Source organism: Lithobates pipiens, unplaced genomic scaffold (genome assembly GCF_037356315.1).
Source record: "Lithobates pipiens isolate NorthernLeopardFrog02 unplaced genomic scaffold, aLitPip1_a1.2 Scaffold_30, whole genome shotgun sequence".
NCBI lineage: Eukaryota > Metazoa > Chordata > Amphibia > Anura > Ranidae > Lithobates > Lithobates pipiens.
In genome coordinates, this window is record NW_027507791.1 from 21,446,913 (window position 1) to 21,452,912 (window position 6,000).

Below are 6,000 nucleotides of genomic sequence, written 5' to 3' on the forward strand. Positions count from 1 at the left end.
GGAGTGGGAACCAGTGGCGCACCCTTCTGCTGTCTCAGTCCAATGAGGAGGGAGAGTCCCGGACAGCTGAGACTCTCGTGCAACATCGCTGGGTAGAGATGGGGCTCTGGTAAGTATTAGGGGGGGCTGCTGCACACAGAAAGTTTTTTTTAATTCTAATGCATAGAATGAATTAAGATAAAAAAAAAACCTTCTGACTTCAGAACCGCTTTAATAACAAAAAATAATAGTGGACATAGAAATACAGGCTGTCCTCTTACACTCATAATCTGAAGAGAAGTGTCCCTTTACATTTGTAATGAATATCTGGCAGGTTTTCTGGTAGGGGTGTCTAGACTAATATTATAAAAAAATTCTTTGACAGAAAGGGCGTGCAGGAAGGGTGATAGCCTCTGTTCCGAGTTGATGCCTTGAATGGGGAAACGCGTCGGGTTGAGCACTTGTTCTTGACGTCACCACGTACCAGCTGGCTGGCTAGGAAATTTGCCTTTTCTGTCCTCTGTTACTAGCTATTTTTCTGTTTGAATGTGCTGTTCACCGCTTTCTTTTTGGATGTCAGTGCCTAAAAGATTTTTTCAATAAATTGTTAACTGGAATAAGGCACCATTAAGCCTCTCTTTTCTACCACGTGATCTATCCCACTGTTGGAGCTCTCCTGGATAAGGATATCATTGCAGCTATAGGAGAACTATACCACTGGGAAGTTCATTGTATTACATGGATCCCCACATTGGATGAACCTGTGGAGAAATGTCCCTGATCTGAGTTATCCTGTGATGTTTGATCTCTATAATCTGAGATCCATCGAATCTGGTAAGCGGCGTTGTCTGTTTTTCTTTCTGGAAAGAAGCATCTAATGATTTCTTCAGTGTCCTGCAATATCGTTCACCATTGGAGCACCTGGTCGGCAAGCGGTTAATGAAACTATTGCCAGTGTTCCGTCAGATTAGGCGACTTGTCATTTTAGGTAATGGAAGAAAAGTTCAGTCGGCTGAATACTTACTGTGCATGCGCAGGTTTGCTAATCTGACAGAACACCCGTAGTCTTAAGGCACCAGCAGACATCTTACTACACCCAGCTTGAATTTCACAGTCATTTATCGAATAAAGTGAGCATATATAAATCAAGCTTCTAGATTGTAAGCTCAAACGAGCAGGGCCCTCTGATCCCTCCTGTATTGATTTGTATTGTAAGTGTACTGTCTGCCCTCATATTGTAAAGCGCTGCACAAACTGTTTGCGCTATATAAATCCTGAATAATAATAATAATAATAATAATAATAATAATATAGTTGTTAAATACAATTTTTTTCGGTATTAATATCAATATTCAATAATTCATATTGATGAGAAAAGTTCCAAGAAAGTCTGTTCAGTTCTTGTGCAAAAACTCAAAAATGTATTTAATAATAAAAAGAACATTATTAAAATGTAGAATGTAAAAATATCAATAATGTATTATATTCTTAAGATTAAGATTGAATCGTGTGTGTGTGTGTGTGTGTGTGTGTGTGTGTGTGTGTGTGTGTGTGGATGTGGCAGCAATGTCTCGTGGTTTTTGCCACAAATTTGCTTTTCTGTCCTCTGTTACTAGCTTTTTAATCCTAAAAACTGACCCCCCCACTTTGTCTTTAAAAGGGCTGGTTTAAAGCTTCTCTGAGCTTTCTTGTTCTACAGAAAATCGCAGCCTTTGAATGAGACATAGCTTCCCTCCCACCTCTCACGCAAGGGTGGGGGTTGACATTGCTGAGGAGTAGGCAAGAAGAGCTATATGTAAAACCTTTTAACTTATACAATATAAGTTCCTTTTAACTTCTAAATCAAATACTACAAATATCAGTATGTATATTATATTCATTTAAAACCCAATGTTAATAAAACATATCCTAATCAAGAAATATTGTAGTATAAAGAAATTTTGATCTCAACTGAAACTAAAACTTTTGCATCCTTCTCACAGATGGGGGAAGGTGAACCCAGCTCAATCTTAAAGAGGAGTTCCCCTAAAAAAAATACAAATACTGCAGCTGCTGACTTTTAATAATCGGTCACTTACTTGTCCCAGGGTCCAGCAATGCAGAGGAATGAAGCCACACTCGTTCCCCCCTCCGCTCGGTGGTGCCGTGATTGGCCGCGCAGTCATCTGGGACCTGTCACATGTCCCAGATGACTGACAGGAGGGAGGGAGCAGAGCTGATCCCTTCCTGTGCCGAGGGGAAGTGACATCAAGAGCACAGGCACTGAAGGAGGCAGACTATGAGGGATCCCCTAGCAACAGGCATTTAGAGGTGAGTTAAAAAAAAAATCCAAATATTTATTTATTTATTTTTTTAGGAATTTTGATGATTTTTTTTTTTTTTTATCTGCAACACCACTTTCATTTCTAACACATGTTGGCTTTCCATAGAAATGCTTATGAGCTTATAACATGTATATTTTCACAAGTATAAAAGTCTATATAAAAGTTTACATTTTCCATATTAAAAGATATATATATATATATATATACATACATATATATATATATATATATATATATATATATATATATATATATATATATATATATATATATATATATATATATATATATATAAAATTCAATTATTATGTAAGATCTAATCCATTCATTCATTTGTTAATATTTGTTAATAATGAATATTAACAATAGTATATTAGGATCTGTCATGCTGTTTTCATGTTACATTTTTAAAGCCAAAAGTTTTAGCCCTGACCAGGGCTGGGTGTACCAAGATGGCCTCCGCCACCTTCCTACTGCTAGCATCTAAATTCTTTCAATGTAACATTCAAAAGAGCATCACAGATGTATTTATATCCACTCAGTTTATTGCTAAAATTACTGTGAAAGTCATGGGTCCATTGAGGGCCCTGCCCCCTGTCCATCACTGTCTCCCCCTGCCCCCTGTCCATCGCCGTCTCCCCCTATCCATGCATCAAGCCCCTTTCAGGACACCGGCACATGAATTCTAACAGGGAGGGTTTTTTTTAAGCACCTGATTAGAGCCAGAGGCTCTAATAGGCTTCACTATAGGTCGGGTCACAGAGAATGCGCTCTCAGCCCACCCAGGTGTGTTACAACAGCCAATGAACCGCTCGGAGAGGGGGGTTCGTGAGGTGGGCCATCAGCCACCACTGATGTCCACTGCCCCTTCTGACTGCAGGCATTCTTTCACATTAGGAAACCGGCTACGCATGCGCAGTAAGTATTCAGCTGACGGAACATCTCTTCCGTTACCTAATCTGACAGATCACTTATTCTGATGGAACACCAGCTATTGATCCCTTAATGGAACTGTGGCTGGCTATCAATCCCTAAATTAAACTATTGCCAGCTATCAATCCCTTAATTACTCATAAATTCAAGCCACAGCTGGGTGTAGTAAGATGTCTGATTGCCGCTGTTCTGTCAGATTAGAGAACCCATGGAACACATGCGCAGCTGATGGAACGTCACTTTTGTTACCTGATCTGATGGGTTTGCTAATCTGATAGAACACCGGCTATCAATCTACTAACTACTTGCCGACCGGGCCATAGCCGAATGAGGGTGAAGTCCGTAAGGTACCATTCACACCAATCCTGTATACTGGTCGATCGACTTCTAACATGTCTTGGATCTATTAATGCTAATTTTTACCAGATTTCTGTGAGTGTTTAGCACTGATTTCTTTTAATAAACTGTTAAGCAGTTTTACACTACGTGGCTGTTTTATCTTTCCTTCATGGGCCATGACAGTACCACCACCTGCAATATAATAGAGGAAGCTGATTGGATCTTCTATATCTGCATATCACACCTGTCTAGACTCTTATAATTTAGAGTCTAGACCTCAGGTAAGGAGGCATTTTATATCAATATCGGTGGAGGTGCACTTGGGTGATCAAAACGCATATCAACTATACCAGGGGTCTCAAACTGGCAGCCCTCCAGTTGTTGCGAAACTACAAGTCCCATCATGCCTCTGCCTTTGGGAGTCTTGCTCTGTCAGCCTTGCAATGCCTCATGGGAATTGTAGTTTTACAACAGCTGGAGGGCCACCAGTTTGAGACTCCTGAACTATACTGATTGTTACTGGATGTTCATTGAGAAATTCATCTGCGCTATTTAGAACAGCACCAGTTCACATTTTATGGATACTTGTCTATTCAATATCTGTGTTTCGCACAGCAAAATTTTTTATTGTTTCATAGCCGAATGACGGTTACAGTGCAGTTGGCTAGTTCTCAGAGGGCGTACAGTGACGTCCTACCGAACTCGCCCTTCCCTGGAGCACGTACCCAGTGTGTCCATAATCGCCAGGTCTGGCATCATGGATCAGGGTAAAGGGCTAATGACAGTGGCCCTTTACCCCACTAAACAAGAACGAAGCGATCACTTGTCAAGAAACCGGCACATGTCTGGTTCAGCTCTCTCCTCTCCTCACACCGATCGGTACAACGTGTGAGGAGAGAAGCGAGCCAGTGCAGCAGTGCGAGTAGGCTGGATCTGAAGTGCTGATCTGTGCCCATCCATGCCTCATCCATTCCCATCTATGCCTCATACGTGTCCATCCATGCCTCATCCATGCCTCATGCATGCTCATCCATGCCTCATGCAAATCATCCATACCTCATCCGTGCCACATCAGTGCTCATCTGTGCCTCATCCGTGCCACATCAGTGCTATCTGTGCCTCATCCATGCCACATCAGTGCTCATTCATGCCCATCAATGCCACTTCAGTGCTCATCCATGCCCATTCATGCCATATCAGTGCTCATCCGTGCCCACCCTTGCCCATAAGTGCTCATCCATGCCACACCCATTCCACATCAGTGCACATCCTTGTGTCATCCATGTCATCCATGTCTCACAGTGCTCTTCCGTGCCTCATCCATGCCCCATCAGAGTTCAACAGTGCCACATCAGTGTTCATTCGTGCCTCATCCATGCCACATTAGTGCTCATCCTTGTCTCATCCATGCCACATCAGCGCTCATGTCTCATCCATGCCACATCAGTGCCTCAACAGTGCCACATCAGTGCTCATCCGTGCCAAATCAGTGCTCACCCATGCAACATCAGTGCTCATCTGTGCCACATCAGTGCACATTCATGCCGCTACAGTGCCCATCAGTGCCAACACTGCTCCTCAGCGGCATTAGTGCCCTATAGTGCGTCACAAAAGTGTAATGCCTTGTACATCCCGACAACAAAATCCATGGGATTTTTTCCAATGGATGTTGGCTCAAACTTGTCTTGCATACACACGGTCACACAATGTTGTCGGAAATTCCAAACATCAAGAATGCAGAGACGTACGACGAGCTGAGAAAATTGAAGTTCAATAGCCAGTGCGGCTCTTCTGCTTGATTCCGAGCCTGCGTGGAATTTTATGAGTCGGAATTGTGTACACACGATCGGAACTTCCGACAACGGATTTTTTTTGTTGGAAAATTTGGATCCAGATCTCAAATTTTGTTTGTTGAAAATTCCGACGGAAAATGTATGATGGAGCCTACACACGGTCGGAATTTCTGACAACAAGCTCTCATCGAACATTGTCTGTTGTGTGTACGCGGCATAAGAGGTAGTCAGGAAATTAGATGTGTAATTTATGTCCCTAGAACACCTGAAGGTGCTGCCTGCATGTTGGGCCTCTGTATGTAGTCAGGCTGTGTAAAATTCTCACACATGTGGTATCGCCATACTCAGGAGGAGTAGCGGAATGTATTTTGGGGTGTAATTTGTGGTATGCATGTTGTGTGTGAGAAATAACCTGTTAATATGACAATTTTGTGGAAAAAAAAAAGAAAACAAATCTTAATTTTGCAAAGAATTGTGGGAAAAAAACGACAGCATCCAAATACCATATTTATCGGCGTATAACATGCATCGGCATATACCACGCACCCCAGGTTTAGGAGGGAAGTTTAAGGAAAAAAACTTTTAGGAGGCAAGTTTAAGGAAAACAACTTACATTTTAAATGCCCATCAAC